General features: G+C 41.9%; 1 protein-coding gene across 1 annotated transcript in view; it reads left to right on the top strand.

Moving 5' to 3' along the window:
* Nucleotides 1-1,216: 1,216 nt before the first annotated feature.
* The window catches only part of ZNF710 (zinc finger protein 710), a 79,828-nt gene continuing 63,812 nt past the window's right edge, over nt 1,217-17,232 (top strand). The window contains exon 1 of the mRNA XM_018571653.1: nt 1,217-1,235. The gene's annotated coding sequence lies outside the window, so the exon portion shown is untranslated. The remainder of the gene's footprint in view (nt 1,236-17,232) is intronic.

Genomic DNA, 17,232 nt, shown 5'->3' with positions numbered 1-17,232 from the left:
ATACCTCGCTGTATACATTTTCTTTAAGGAAATAATTTATTGTGAATCTTTTACATTTCTTACCTGGAAATCCTGCCAGTAACAGAACTTCCTGTTACAGAATAACAATGCTAAGCCACTGCCTCGCAATTAACCGCAGCGATGTCAGCCTGCCGTGTGAAATGCTTCTGTTGGCTGTTGGACTTCCTATCAAGTCTGTCAGATAGTCAGCCCAACAGCCAACTGAAGGAGCTCGCATGGCAAACTGACAACATTGTCTGGGCACACGCACATACGCAGCCGTGCCAGGGTGAACAAGCACATCGGCACTGTCTGGGCACACGCACATACGCAGCAGTGCCGGGGTGAACAAGCACCTCGACACTGTCTGGGCACACGCACATACGCAGCCGTGCCAGGGTGAACAAGCCCTGAAAATGAAAATCCCACATTCCTGGTTGTCATCAGAACAGGAATAGATGAGAAATCTTCCATTAGGGACACCAGTTCCAGCGACCCTACTGACCTCCGGGGATTTCCCTTACTTCCTGTTGTGGCTAGCAGACAGGAAGTGAAGGGAAATCTCCCCAATGAGATACAGATGTCAGTGGTTACGACCCCTCCTTACTCATCCAAAACTAAAACAAAAAAATTGGTTTCAGTTCTACTTTAAAGAAACTGTTCACAGTGAGACAAGATACCAAACATACTGAGACAAAGATTCATGGTGGTGGAAATTCTATACACATATGATTTGTCTTCTGAACTTTACCCAGCTGACATAAAGCTGAGTGGGGGAGTCACATAGAAGAGGGAAGAGAAAGGAGGAAGAGAGAAGAAAAAAAACAAAACAGGTTCTGCTTTTAATAAACTAACAAGTTTCAAAGGAAGAAAAATCCCCAGTCAGTGTAAAGAGAGAAAGAAAACTTGGTGGAGGAGGGGAGGAAGTGAGAAAACAAAAGAGATAGAAGGCTGCTGGGTGGGAGCTTTTCTCTCTCTCTCTCTCTTTCTGTTTTTCCCTCTGTCTCTCTTTCACGGAGAGCTGGCTTAGGAGGAGCTGTTTTGCATCCATTCACGTCAGCCCTGCCTCATTCCCTTCTTCCTTCCTGCTAGAGAAAAGACAGTACAAGCTGAGACGAAGGGAAAAGAAAGACAAGACATCCCGGCAACAGCTGTGTGTGTGTGTTCGCACTCCCTACTGGGAGCACAGGAGCCCCCCGGAGCGGCGCCCCGGAACCCCGCACTTCACCTGGAGGGTAAGCCGGACACTTTTATCTATGCCCGGGTCACACAGCTCCCCCCCTCACAAGTCCCCTGATGGTATGCTCTCCCTAGAGAAAGGTCGGCGGAGGGACATGGACAGTGCCCGAACAGGGGGGTGTGTGCGTGTGGACAGCAGGTCTACGCTTCGCATTGACTGGTGTCATACTGAGGTAGATGGAGAAATGTCGTCTGGAGGGGGGAAGGGAGCGAGAGACACGGCGGGGAGAGGAGTACACCGGGGGTCACAGGAGTCAAATCCGGAGCCTAATCACTATTCGGGGGATTGAGGCTCATAGAGAGCTGTGCTCCTCTTAATTCTCCGCCAATTGTTTGTGGTAAACTTTATCATGTCAATGAATGGCCGGGTGTGTGCAGAGGATGCTGGTGTCATTCACAGTCCTGGACCGGGGATGGAGCTTGTACATTAATTGAAAGTGTGCAATACAGACCCTCATTGCCTCTGTATATATCTCCTCCCCTCTTCCTGTGTTTACAGAAACTTCTCTCCTTCCCTTCACACTTCCTTTCTCTGCTCTCTCTCCTTCCCTCTCTCCTTCACTCCAGACTTAACTCACACTTCCTTTCTCTGCTCTCCCTCCTACATCTTTCTCTCATTCCCTCCATCTCTCCTTTCCTCCCCCTTCTTTCCAGACTTAGCTCACACTTCCTTTCTCTGCTCACCCTCCATCTCTCCTTCCCTCCCTCCTTCCTTCCTTCCTTCCTTTTTCTATCCTTCCTTTTTCTCTCCTTCCTTCCCTACCACCTTCTATATCTCTCCTTCCCTCCAGACTTGGCTCACACTTCCTTTCTCTGCTCGCCCTCCATCTTTCCTTCCCTCCCTCGTTTTCTCTCCTTCATTCCCTCCCTCGTTTTCTCTCCTTCCCTCCTTTCTCCTTTTTCTCTCCTTCCCTCCCTCCTCCTTTTTCTCTCCTTCCCTCCCTCCTTCTTTTACTCTCCTTCCCTCCCTCCTTCTTTTACTCTCATTTCTTCCCTACCTCCTTCTATATCTCTCCTTCCCTCCAGACTTAGCTCACACTTTCTTTCTCTGCTCTCCCTCCTTCATCAATCCTTCCCTCGCTCCTTCTATTTCATTCCTTCCTTCACTCCTTCTATATCTCATTTTCCCTCCCTCCTATATGTCTCCTTCCCTCCCTCCCTCCTATATCTCTTCTTCCCTCTCTCCTTCTATATCTCTTCTTCCCTCTCTCCTTCTTTTTCACTCCTTCCTTCCCTCCCTCCTATATCTCACCTTCCCCCCTTGCCTCCTACTGTATCTCTCCCTCCTTCCATATCTCACCCTCCCTCCTTCTATATCCATCATTCTTTTCCCCCTCCTATATCTCCATCCTCCCTCTTTCTTCATCTCTCATTCATCTTTCCTACCCTCTCTCCTTCATGTCTTCCCATTCTCCTATATCTCTTCCTTCCACCTTCCTTCTATAACTCTCCTTTCATCCCTCCTTACTTCCCTCCATCTCTCCTTACTTCCCTCCCTCCTTAATTTCTCCTTACTTCCCTCCCTCCATCTTTCACTTTCTTTCCTCCCTCCTTCTATATCTCTCCTTTTCTCTGTCCTATATATTTACTTTTCTCACTCCTATATTGTTCCATTCCCCCTTTTATCTCTTTTTTTCCTCCCTCCTTCTATAGCTCCCCTTTCCTCCCTCCTTGTATATTTATCTTTCCCTCCCTCCTTTCTGCTGCCTTTCTTTCTCTCTCTCTCTCCTCCCCTCCTCCCTTATCTCTTTTCTTTCACTATCTATCCCCTTCAGGCTGCAGTCCTACCTTATTTGTCTGTTTACAGGTTCTCTTTCTTTACTTATTTTTATATAATTAAAAAAGTACAGTAAATTAAAAAAAATAAAAAAGTTTCCCTAAGTTATGTTAAAAAAACATCTATTCTTACTCATATTTTTGGTGAAACATAAAAAACGGGGTCACGTCGGGTAAATAGACACCAAACATGTCATGCCTTAAAATTGCGTGCGCCCGCAAAATCGCAAAAAACGACCACACTGAAAATTAACCGTAGGTGACACTTAAAACGCTTTTAACGCTCATCAGTTTGGTGTTATCAGTAATCAATGACCCTAAAATTATTGCTCACACTCCGACGTTCGCGGTTATATGTAACGTGCGGCACAATAGGCGCAATCGTTGTTTTTGCACGTAGGCGTACCCGACGTGTATGTGGGGGCGGAGGACTTTTATAAAAATGTTTTTTTCAGTTTAATGCTTCTTTATTTTTTTTTATGATTCTTTCATTTTTGTATTACTTTTTTTTCTTTTCACACATCTTTATTGCTATCACATGGGGGCCCCCTATGTGACAGCCAATTTGCATGACAGGTCCTCTTTATGAAGACATCAGGGGTCTCCCAAGACCCCTAATGTCACGTAGGGACCCCCAGAGAATCTGATAAGCAGAGATCTGCCGCATTAGCTTCTGTAGCTGGAGAGTGACACTGAATGCAGGAAGTGATGTAATATACATCACTTCCGGCATTAGGGAACTGAGAGGAGATCAAAGGGAGATCACGTATTGAGCTCCCTTTGATCTCCTGTCACAGAGCCGTGCCGGTCCCGTCCGCATCGGGCACAGCGGATCTCGGGACCGGCAACGGCAGTGATAACTGCTAATACAAGCGATCGGGCGTCTCGAGATGCTCGATCGCTTGAATGTAAAGCTCCCAGCCGGCCGTGTAATTACTTACTTCCTTTATAAAATGAACTAGTGAACAAGGTCACATGTCATGGAACAACTTCTTGTATATAGGAAATGATGAAGTCCTCTACCCCATGTGGAATATTCCCTGTATTGTCTCACAGGTGATTTCTACAAATGTATTTAAAAACATTTTGGCACACACCTCGGCTGTTTACATCTGTAAGATCCTATGACTAGTGGACTCCCTGATGTTTTAGCATACATCCTCGGTATGATAAACCATCTTTACCTCCTCTGGTTAGTTTGTCTTTTTATATCATTTGTGTCGGCTTGTTGGTGAGATTTGAAGAATTACCTTTTGCTACTTTTACTGATGAATGACGTAACTATAAGGCCCCATTCACATGTAGCGATTGATCGTGCATTTTTGCTGTGCGATATCGCGAGAAGTCGCCGGCAAATGATATTCAATGGAGCTGTCTCAGCTCCATGTCGCTCGTTGCTGTCGCAAGTCGTTTCTACAGGACCCTTTTTTCGGCGGATTTTGCGCGATTTTTCTTTTTTCTAATGGAGCCCGACGGGGAAGGTCGCGCTACCGTCGCTGGTACGTCGCCCCGAAAGTCGCGCTATCCCGGCTGCAAAAGGTATGTCGCTACGTGTGAATGGGGCCTAACTCTAGTCATACCTTAGATAGTGAACTTATATAAAAGATCTTTTTCTTCTTTGAATATATGTAATGCCATACCTTTTGAATTTATACTAAGTGTCTACATTTGTTAAAGTATTTTTGGTTTTCGGTTGCCCTGGCTGGAATTAATCAGACTTGTAAAACTATTCATCATTACATCAGTAACTCTCAGGTACATGGAATCAAAACTGCAGCTCAGTTAGTTCTCTTGCTTTGCCAAACTGGAGACCTCTGCCTGATTTCCTCCAAGGACACTGTCTGCATGGAGTTTGTATCTTCTCCAAGTGTTTGTTTCCATCAATCCAGAACATATTGTTTTCTTCTGCCAAGCTGGCTATGTAGTCATTTTTATACAGACTTGATTTCATGATTTAACATTTTGATATATTTAACAATTGTTTTATTTTTATTTTGGTGTGTTCTTTATAACCCGTGGAAACCACCTGGGGTGGGTGGGAGTGTGTTTATTCCTGATCACCTTTACAGCTGCCTCTGTACTTCAGTGTCTAAAGCTGGCCATATAAAAAGTGCAACAGATTCCTCAATCTACGCTAAACTGTGTGGATGGAGGAATCTCCCACTGGGCCAAGCTTCAGTATCTTGCTAGTCGGCCCCCACTGGCTGTCAAAATACCTGAACAATCTGATTGGATACAGGCACTGTTCAGGTGGAAAGGCAGATCTTGGACAGGCAGATCGTACTTGCGATCATCGCAAGCCGGCCCTGCTGATGACTGCAATGCTGAGCGGGCAGTGTGCGCTTGCGCACACCGGCCCGTGCGTGATTTTTCTTACGAGCGCGCCACAAACCCGCCGAAAATCTTGCGATTTTCAGCTGGTTTTCCAACGTGCTGGTAAGACAAAAAACAATACACCTGCCGATTATCGTACGATTGCGGGATTTCCCGCGATTATCGTATGATAATCGGCAGGTTTATAGCCACCTTTACAGTAATTTCCCATGTAGGTGTCAGCAGCATAAGTGCAGTGTGTACTGAGAATCATTGCTTAAATAGGGAATGTTGTACGATAGAATGAAACCTCAATCACTAGTACGAGGCTCTGCTGTCTTCCTCCTCAACTGCCAGCTCCTTCCACCAACTTTCCTCTTAGTCATTGAGATTGGTTATCATATTTGGTGGCCAAAAGAGGGAGGAGAAGGCCTTGGATGAGGTGAGGCAAAGTGCAACCATGGTAGCTGTGGTCACTGATTGCATAATACTTTCAGGGTTTATTCACAAAAGGGTGAAGCGTTTGGAGAAGGCCGGAGAAGTGAGTAACCTAGGACAACATAGCTGAGCTGGAAAATGAGCTGAATTGGAGAATTTTTCCAGCTCAGCTATGTTGTCCTAGATTGTTCCCTTCTCCTGCCTTCTCCAAACACTTCACCCTTTTGTGAATAACCCTGTTTGTCTCTAAATGTTGGGATTTTCTGTTCTAAAAATATTTGTTTAAAAAATTTGTTTTTGAAACTTTCCAATAGTTAATAGGTTCACATTGATGATCGTTATTGACCGCAGTGACTAAAAAAAAAAAAAAGGATGGAGCAGGATGGAAAAAATTTCCTAGAACGAAATTCTAAGAGTAAATGTGGTTTTCCTTCAAGAAACTCCATTCATTCCAAAATTGAATGTTGAAACTAATCGGAATTTCTAATGACATTCATCAAGCCTCTGATGGCATTATCCAGTGTTCTGACCAGGCTTTTTGTATGAACGTTTGTAGGAGAACCTAGCAGGCTATGACCAGCGTTAGCGGTTAGCACTTCTGCCTTTCAGCTTGGCATCCTCAGTTTGAATCCGGGCCAGGACACCAATTGCATGAAGTTTGCATGTTCTCCCTGTGCTTGTGTGGGTTTCCTCCCACACTCCATAGACATGCTGGTTTGATAATTGGCTCTTGTCTCCTTCCGTAGTATGTATGCATGTGCAGTAAGGACCTTTTTTTGTAAGCTTCTTCTGTGCAAGGACTGATGCGCATGTATAGTATGTAAAACACTGCATACATTGTTGTGCCTGTAATAAATAAATTATAGGTGCAGGCTGTGAGGTCATGGGGTCGCCCCAGGTAAAGCTGGGTACACATGGAGCGAATTTTGGCAGATTCAGAGATAGGGGCTTGGATGATCCATCTGTCTTGTGTGTGTAATGAAATCCATGGTGAATGAAGATTCTGTTCTCTATAGCAAACAGTATTCTTCTTCATTTCATTCTCAAACCTGCACAGAAAAATCTAATTGGTTGCAATGAGCAATACAGATACTTCTTCATGAAAATCAATAAACAACCTTGTTATTTAGGGCCTGTTCACATCCGTACATTGCGCTGCATGTGCATTCCATTTTAAATGGGCCACAACGCATCAAAGATGCTACATGCCACAATTAACTTAATGCAGCACACAGATCATTCACACGCACTTGCGCTGAGATGTGCTAGTGCATTGAGGTGCTATTCAGGATGAGTAGCTGTGCAACACACTGCTCTGTGGTATATGCATTGCTGTGCAGTTGCGGGAAAACATGTTAAAACACATATTTTACAGTGCGTTACCACAACACACAGATATGAACAGGCCCTTCCTTTGTTGTTACCCAAGTAAAATAGTTGTAATCAAATATTCTGCCCTAGTTATACCTGTCAGCTTTATGTAGTTCCTATTCCTCCTTTGATAAAACGCTTTCCAGGTTGAAGCGCACACACTTTAGTCGTGCTGTATGACCTCCCTTGTGCCATGAGAACAAGTCACACATGATTGATGCAACAGCCTTGTATGCTGTGTCCTATGCACACCACCTAAGAAATTCTTCCTGATCTAGTGGAGGTGGCTTTGACAAGAAGTGTGCCATCTATTTAAAGACAGATATTTTCCTGACATCTGAAACATGGCTTATAGCAGTGGCACGGGTGTATACAGCTTGGTATGATATTTACGCTGCCAGTGTTCACAATGGTCATTGTTCTTAGAATGAAGTACAATGTATTATTAGGTGTAATTAAACAGAAAAATTACCTGTGCTTGCATCAGTCAGTTGAACACACCCTTTATGTATTTTGTCTCTAGATGTTTTCATTAATTGCTAAGGAGTTTAAGGAAGATGTTTATATGAAAGGTGTAATATTAAAATTATAATACACACAGAAGCAGAAACCAAGCACCTTGCCCTCATGTTAAAAAAAGAAATATCTGGTAAAGAATAAAGTAAGTCATATAGTGACACTTTAAACAAACAAATCAGATGCTTCTCTGATAGAACATACACCAGCTCAAAGCCTGCACCTCAATAATACAAGCATCCTCCAATGTGCTGGTTGTAGTTGGCGGGAGAGAATTCAACCTGAGCTGTTGCATTTCCGGGGCAAGCCCCCTCAATCATACTTAACCGTCTTGGGTATGAGCTGCTTGCCCTAAGTGGATCATTTTCTGCTGGTTTTAAGTGTTAAGATCTGTTTGTGAGAAAAGCGCTGGATTCATGATGTTTGATATATACAGTAGTGTGAAAAAGAAGGTACACCCTCTTTGAATTTTACGGTTTTAAGTATCAGTTTATAATAAAAATCTGTAGAACCAGCACATTATGATCTTCCAAAGAAATTCAAACTTTATTCCACATGCATCTATACAAAGAACAACCGCTCTCAGGAAGGATGCATATGGAATAAAGTTTGAATTTCTTTGGAAGATCATCGTGTGCTGGGTCTACAAATTTTGAGCCTATCACTCCAGAAGAGAGTCATCTGTGCGCCGAGCGTGGGGACGCATGATAGGGATGAGCTGTGCGCTCTGTGTTTTTAGTTTACATAACAAAAATCATCTGGTCTTAGCAGGTCTTACAATTCGGAAAATATAACCTCAGATGAACAACAACACATGACAAATTACACAGTGCAATTATTTATTTTACAAACATAAAGCCAAAATGGAGAAGCCTTATGATTTCAATAGTTTGTAGAACCACCTTTAGAAGCAATAACTTGAAGTAATCATTTTCTGTATGACTTTATCGCTCACATCATTATGGAGGAATTTTGGCCTACTCCTCTTTACAACGTTGCATCAGTTCATTGAGGTTTGTGGGCGTTTGTTTATGCACAGCTCTCTTGAGGTCCCACCACGGCTTTTCAGTTGAGTTGAGGTCTGGACTTTGACTGAACCATTGCAACATCTTAATTCTTTAATGTTTTAGCCATTCTGTTGTAGATTTGCTGGTGTGCTTGAGATCACTGTCCTGTTGCATGACCCAATTTCAGCCAAGCTTTAGCTGTCAGATAAATGGCCTCACATTTTGACTCTAGAATACCTTGGTATACAGAGGAGTTCATGGTCAACTCAATGACTGCCAGGTGCCCCGGTTCTGAGAATGAAAAACAAGCCGAAATCATCACCCCTCCACCAATGCAGTTGACAGTTGGTAGGAGGGGTTTGTCCTGATATGCTGTGTTTGGTTTTCATGCTTCATGGCCATACATCTCCACTTTGATCTCGTTTGTCCAAAGGACATTGTTCCAGAAGTCTTGTGGGTTTGTTCAGATGCAACTTTGTAAACCTAAGCCGTGCTGCCATGTTCTTTTTAGAGAGAAGAGGCTTTCTCCTGGCAACCCTTCCAAATAAAACAAAACATACTTGTTCAGTCTTTGTCTAATTGTACCGTCATGAACTTTAACATTTAATATGCTAACTGAAGCCTGTAGAGTCTGAGACGTAATTGGATGTTTTGCAATTTCTCTGAGCATTACACAGGCTGACCTTGGAGTGAATGTGCTGGGAGGTCCACTCCTGGGAAGATTGGCAACTGTCTTCAATGTTTACCAGTGTACCTGTCAAATAGATATACCGATAGATAGATAGATAGATAGGTAGATAGATAGATAGATAGATAGATAGATAGATATAGAGAGAGATATAGAATATATATATATATAATGAGAGAGAGAGGGAGATGTATATCTAGATCTGGCAAGTACACTTTATATCTAGAACTGAATACTGGCAGTTATGGGAGCATTGAGAACCTGGGATCCTTGATATTGTGTGAAAGTCTCTGATGTATTCCCAGGCACAAAAATCAGACTTTTTAATTAAAAGTAACAACTAATGTTGGATCCTTGTCTAAAATGCAGAATATGAAACAGCTGACTTGCTCAAGCAAGAGATAAAATTGGGGTCTGACCCATCTTGTCTGGAACTATTCAGCAGTTTGTTTAATTCAAAGGTGCTAGTGTCTGTACTTCCCCTGCAGAAATAATATCTTTTCATAACTTAGATTTATTTAATGCATGAAATTACTGTGTGGCAAGATTTCAGAAACTTGCCAGCCTCTCCTGTGACTTAGGAATAATAGACCTGTCCTTCAAAACCATCCTGTCTGCGGGAAGGGAAAGCAGGTGGTATTCAAATGGTTAAATGCTAGATTTTTGACTTGTGAAGAACTCTAGGCAATTGAGCTTATAAGAGTCTTTGAACTTTCCTCTTCCTGAAGAATGAATCCTTGAATAATGACATCTACCTGTCATTTAAAAGTTAAAGGCACTGACTGTTCTTCTCCTGTGCCATGTTACTGCTCCAGTAATAATTGGCAATGACTTTATCTAAATAATTGACACTTTATCATCGCAACCCTTTTTCCACTTTTTTTTTTTCATCGAACATTTGTTTTATATTTTGTGAAAGTTGGAAAAGGCTTATCTTCTAGATAGCGTGTTTTTGATTGTTCATACATTGACTTTAATATCTGACAGTTGATGGCTGATTAAGGGCGTTTAGAGAACCAAGGCTGGACGCAGGCATAATATAAATGTCTTAAGAAATGTTGTGTTTTTAAACTGATTAGTTGTCGTCTAAGGAAGGTTTTATGTGAATATACAGTAAAGAGATCCTGGCAACAGACGGATGTCAGTAGACAAACTGATCTGTGGAACTGGAATTTGTCAGCCATTGTCAGAAAATGTAAAGTGTTTTTCCATTTTTGCAGCCAAATTGGGATAACACCTACTTTATATTTGTTCTCATTCACATAGTATAACATTAAAAAAAATTAAAGTTGCAGCGTACCATTTTTAGCTGATCTTTTTGCTAATTCCAGGACTGAAAAATCCTGCTTAGTTCTCACTGTCTGGGGGAGTTTTGTTTTAAATAGTTACCCCTGTCTGTACTGTGCTGCCAGATTTCCTTATCGATTGTAAACTAAGCAGGACTGTCTGTCCTAACAAAGGGTTAATGAAGACCTCCAGGCCTATTAAACATTAACCCTTGCGGTGGGGCTACCCCTGCACTGTAAGGGTTAAGTGCTTATTTTATTTATCGCCCTAACCCTCCGCTCCTCCCAAAACCTCCTGCTTTCCTGCTCCCTTGTCAACTCCTCCCATGCTCCAGGACTTCTCTAGAGTCTCTTCCATTCTCTGGAACTCTTTACCCCAACCTGTCCGTCTATCTCGCACTCTGACTGCCTTTAGGTTATCCCTTAAGACTCATCTCTTCAGGGAAGCCTATCCCACCTCAACCTAACCACTCAACCATCAGGTTCTCAAACAATTCATCCCCACTCAGCTACCTCCTCATGTATCCCTTCCCCCCTCCCTTTTAGATTGTAAGCCCTCACGGGCAGGGCCCTCCTCACCATCTTGTCTCGACTTGTATTGTGATTGTAATGTCTTCCTTATAATGTAAAACACTGCGCAAACTGTTGGCACTATATAAATCCTGTATAATAATATTTTCATCTAGGGTCTAAATAAAAAAATATATACTTACCCGATCCTTGGTCCCACGGCGGTGACCACTCACCTCTCTCTCTCCCTTCGCTCTGGCTGTGGAATGTCCCTCAGCGTCCTCACATCTAGCGCTGGTGAATGAACATGACGACATCACAAGTCCTTAGACCGCTGGAGCCCAGGAGAGAAGAGGCTGATGGGACGGGGCTAGCACCAGGTAGGACCGAGGATCGGGTGAGTATATCCTCTTTTGGGGGTGCTAGAACAAAAAGGGGTGCTAGAACAAAATGAGCACTTAACCCTTGCAGTGCAGGGGTAGCCCCACTACATGGGTTAATTTTTTTTATATGCCTGGAGTTCTTTTTTAAAACCGTGAGGCCCGAGGAGATGCTGAGTCTGCCTAAGTCTTTCTGTTAGGACACTTGGTTTCCTGTTATTGAAATTGAGAGAGGAGCAGCACGCAAAGGCCTGCTAAATAGAGGCATCTTAAAGGGACGAAATATTTTTGTTTTATTATTTAGATGCTGTATGAATGGGAACACATGACAAATGCTGTATATAGTGGGGGTTATCTCAATTTTGACTGTAAAAATAGAAGTAGACTTTAGAGTGAATCTAAACCCAGCCACTATAATCTCACATAATCTTTAACATGTTAATGTAATTGCAAAGTTTTTTTTCCAATCTTTTTAAATCTGAAGCTTTAAAAAAAATGATCCTTGGTGAATGCTGCAATGATAGTCCTTGTTCGAGCACTTTCTCCCATAGGGTCACAACGCTCTGTCCCTGATTTTCTGTGTTGTCCCCCAGTCACACTGGAAGAATAGTATGCAGGAGCCTGTGCATTGCACCCATGATCCAAAGATCACAGTTGCAATGCATTTGTTTTCTTTCATTAAAGTGATATTAAAGCCTCCTTTTTTTTAAATGTGTCCTACAAGGAGACACACCTTTGCTGAAGGCTGTTGCTGTTTTTCTTTAAAAGTTGTTAATTCCTCGTTTTCTAGTGGGTCCCCACAGGAATCTTCCCCCGCCCCCTGTACGGGTGCTACCATTGTTCCTGCTGGTCCGTTTTTACCCTAATGCAGAGAATGCATTAAGGTAAAAACCTCCCAGGCCTTAATACTATAATATGTGTGCATTCATTAATGTTATTTTTGAGAAGGTGGACTGTGCCTTAAAATGTCTGTCTTTCTGGTATGCTTGTTTTTTTTGCTACTTGCTTGTCTGCCGTGGTCCAGGTTATACCTCATAAGCTGGAGTGTATGCAGATGTCAGCAGTTTAATCTCATTATTGGGATAGTTTATTTGATGTCACATTGGAACTTGTCTATGAAGAGGGTGCCAGCCAGGAAATGTGTTGTTGCCTATAAGAACTAGAGTCCATCTTCCATTTTCAAGTCAGGCCTGCAGAAATGACTGCTGTTGGGAGCTGATGAAACTGGTCTTGTTGGCACACTTTTCATACATGAGCTCTATAGTGCTTCCTTTGACACATGTCACATCCTCTCATCAGAAGTGTCAGAAAAACAAAACGCACAACATGGCTGCTGTAGACAGGAGCAGTATTCAACACTACAGAAAGCTATTATACCCTCTGTAATCTGAATGTAAATCGAATGTTTGGCTTGGCATACATATTCTGTGGTGTCATACATTGCCTGGTGATGGGGAATGCTAAGACACATAGAATAGTAGTAGTAGTAAGTATTGAACCAGCACACTAAGAGAGTTGACTTTAGTGGAGTCTAATGCAATATTATATTGGCTACAGATTATTTGTATGTGACAGACAAGAGCGTGTCCAATGAAAGACCATTTCTGTAATTAGTTGGGCTCTGCAGTCATTTCCAAGAGATTCAGTATTGTTTTTGTACACGTTTAGGGCTTGTTCACACCATGTCCAGACCAGATCTGGAGGAGTTTCTGCATATGCAGTGCAGTGCTTTTGATGTGTTCTGGTGCATTTTGTTTAGCTTAAAATGGGCTTTCAGGTGCAGTCCAGTTTTGGTGCGTTCCAGACCAGGAAAAATAGTGCATGCAGCATTTTCCCCCCTGCACTGGAACTGACTGCCCTGGTGTGAACAGAGCCCAGAAATACCATAGGAATACATGGGGATGCATTTCAGTTGCGGGCAAAAAACGCTCTGGTCCGGAGATGGTGTGAACAAGCCCTTAGTTTGCACTATAGTTGGGACTGTATATATATATATAAAAATACAAGTTTTTATTTTAAGTAAGGTAAACATTGCATATCTAAAGTGTTTGTATACAGGCACATTTTTGGTTTTAGTTTTGAATAGAGTGGGGAAGGTTAGGCCCTTTGTGATGTTTTTATTGCTGTCTGTGCACCTGCTGGGAAGATTCACCCATACCATAGTCGCTGAGACAGGTATTCAGGGGAAAGCCAAACATTTTTATTTGCCATTTGACTAAAAGGTAAGGGAAAGGCCTATGATGGGGGCATTTGTTCCTGCAACAACTCCATTTACTTGGGAGAGATTTTCTCTGATTTCCTGTTGTGTCTTCAGAGCAGAAAGTGAAGGGATATCTTCACAGGGGGACACAGGCAGCATCGTTTAACCTGGTTCAGGTAAACTCTTCCCTACTCTAAGTAAATCCAAAAAATATAAACGTTTTGGAATAACATACATTTTAAATATTTACCATTTATAACCAACATGTGGAATTCAATTGTCTACATGAGTTCTGCAGTTCTTTACTCTCATGCTGTAAAGATGATGTATTTTGTACCCCTGCCACACACACACACACACACCCTGTCATTGTCTCCTAGCTTTTATGGCTCTGTACGGAATATTGATGAAAGAGTCTACTAGTAAAGCTGACAATATTCTGCTTACATTTCAATCGATCCCTGTGAATCAGGCTACATTTGAGCCCTGGGTGGCCCTGCTGGGCTTGACAAAACTTTGCTTGAAAAATCAAAAAGTCATCTGAACTGTGACAACAGCCAATCAGCTGCAGTCACTGTTTGGTTATTCTGGCAACTGCAGGGGCCGGCTGGTAGGGAAGATTCATCCATCCACGCGGTTTAGCGTGAATAGGGTAATCAAGCGGCCTCTTGTTCAGCCCAGCAGGTATGGCCGTGCATGGCCAGCTCTTGCTGGGCTGATATATTAGAAACCCAGAATGCCCTATAAACCTGAAATCATGGAAGGATCCTATATTCAGTTTTTTTACAATAAGCAATGTGACATAAAAGATCAGTTTAAAATGAAATAAAATTGACCAGTTTGTAATTATAACTTTATATACAACGTTAATTTTATTTCTGCTCCTGTTCAATATGTAAACCAAAATGTTACACTAAATCTGTTGCTTTAATATGTACAACAAAAAAATGTATACATTGATTGGACTCTTCACATACAACATGTGTATACGTTTCCAAGGCATGGAGTGCACATGAAATATTCCTTTTGCTGAGGATCGTGCTTATAAAATATTCTAAATATAGATTTTGATCTATCCAGAAAGTTTTTCTCGGGAGCATGCTGTAGAAAGAAGAGTGGGAGGAAAAAAAGGGTACATGTGTACAATCAAAAGCTGGCTCCTCCAAATCCAATTCTCTTCAGGCTCCTCCATGTAGTAAAATAGAGTGTTGGCCCTCTGTATCATAGATTCTGGGTATTTTTGGGACAGAGATGTACCGCCTGTTGGTGAACTCTGGTATTACAGTGTAACCATTATCTAGAACTTGTTTATTTCATTTATTTGACTCAAGTTCACCAAGAGACAAGGGTCCCACTCTTTATCAGTAGGCATGCTACTACATGGAGGGGTCCCCAATAAATAGAGGACTGAAAGTTTTATTGGAAATCCGCATTAAAAAAAAAAAGTTTTTAAGATAAGGACCTAAAGGTACAGTTGTCCTTTTATTAAAGTAGTATGAAAAGCTCACACTTTTTTTTTCACTTTTTTTTTTCAATGATGAATGCAGATCAAACAGATATACATTTCCCTGCACAGTATTTCTTTAATTTATTGGCCAAGAACTTACGGCTCTAATGAATCCGGACAGCTGGCTCCAACTCTCTCAGCTCAGCTTCCCTGAACTTCCTGTCCAGTACAAGATTACAGGGGGCAGAGCATTCTCCAGCAATTATCCATCTACTAGCTCGGAGAATTCGGCAGTTAGTAGAGGTGAGAATATTTTCCACACCCCAAAAGCCTAGAGAATTAACCATAGATCAAACGACCACACAGAATCTGGAGCAGTTACCCATAGTAACCATTAGGGCTGCAACTAATGATTGTATTCATAATTGATTAGTTGGCCGATTTTATTTTTTCGATTAATCAGATAAAAAACATTAAATACCATCCTTCATTTAAAATAAAATACACAAATAAACATAAAGTTTACTTCAGAATAAAACTGCATGCACAATTTTTTGCAATCGTGCTGCACTGGAATGCACGGCATTGCAGTACCGTGCGTTATTATTATTGCGGGCGATCACACTGTGGGTGGGAGGCGTATTTGGGGTGCCACTGCAATGAATGACACTGCAGTGCACCTCCCGCAGCAGGATTTGTCGGGCCGAAACCAAAAGTGACCTTTTTTCACACTTTTTTATAAATGTTTTCTTTTTATAATTGTATTGTAAGCACATGGCACTTTAATAGCTTCAACTGAGGAATGACAGCTACCAGTGGCAAGAGTCTGCAGACGGCATCTGAATGTAAATACAGTAGGTAGTGGGCTGGTGAAATAGCCAGGCTGCTATCGGCCATTTCATAATGCAATAGCAAATAGCTGGCTACTGCACTCCCCCCCACTGCTTGCTGTGCCCTCCTCCCAGCATGGAGGCGAGAACTAAGGGATCCAACCAACTAATCCATAATGAGAATAGTTGATAACTATTCTCATTATCAATGAGTCGATTTGTTGGTTGCAGCCCTAGTAACCAATCCGTTTCTCTTTTCAGTTTGTTCAGTGAAGCTTTGAAATTGAAAGATAGAAGCTGATTGGCTGGGCAACTGCTCTGAATTCTGTCTGTTCCAGTTTTAATACATCCCCCCCCCGCCCCTAAAAAGAAGGTAATACAGCGGCTGTGACATTTATGCATTGTGCAAAACATCAGGAAACACCAAAAATTTCCAAACGCACCCAGCAAGCATTTTACATATATCGCATGCTTTTTCCTCTTCTGAAGTTTTACATCAGAATATGGACAGTTGGGTAGTTTTCTAGGAAGCAGTAAAGGGTATTACTTACAAAGGAACATTTATAATTTTCTTCTCAAAATATGTTTTAAGCTCCTCCGTACAATATAAAAGATTTAATCCTTCCTTAAATAATGTTAAAATATGGCATGGAAAAGAGCTCAGAAAATCCCAACATACAAATTTAGTCCGAATTGATTTGTGTGCAATCCAATCTGCCTGAAATGGTAAACTGAAATGAAGTTGTTGGTCTGCGCCAGTAATTGGTTCTCGGTTAAACAGTTGGAAATTTGTAGATTATCTTGAAGCAGAAATCTTGGTTGGTTTCGATAGTTTCCTTGAAGAAGGAAATCGGTGCCCAGGATGATGGATGGATTTTAAGTGTTCTAAATTTATCTTTCCTGTTCCCTTATCCTCTCCGGAGTGCTCTGTTTAGGGAAACATGTACTGCATAATCCCAGCCTGCACTTCCAGATATGTGTCTTTGTTTCCAGCCATGCTACATGCTGTACAGTATATATTGTTTTTCAGAGTCAAATAAAAGGATTCTTCATAAAATAAGCTGAAAAGTGTGAGGAGTGTAGTGGAAGTCTAGCATTCCTATAAAATGGCCCGCACATTATAGAATTATTTATATTCTGATCACTGTAATGTAATTTTGTGAATGTGCCTTTGTTTAGCAATTGAATTGGTTAAAGCAGAACTCCATGCACATTTTTAAAAATTTTGGTG

The sequence above is a fragment of the Nanorana parkeri genome, unplaced genomic scaffold, assembly GCF_000935625.1.
Source record: "Nanorana parkeri isolate BGI_ZX_2015 unplaced genomic scaffold, ASM93562v1 scaffold42, whole genome shotgun sequence".
Lineage (NCBI taxonomy): Eukaryota > Metazoa > Chordata > Amphibia > Anura > Dicroglossidae > Nanorana > Nanorana parkeri.
Note: the sequence above shows the minus strand (reverse complement) of the source record. Positions and strands in the feature narration are given on the sequence as shown.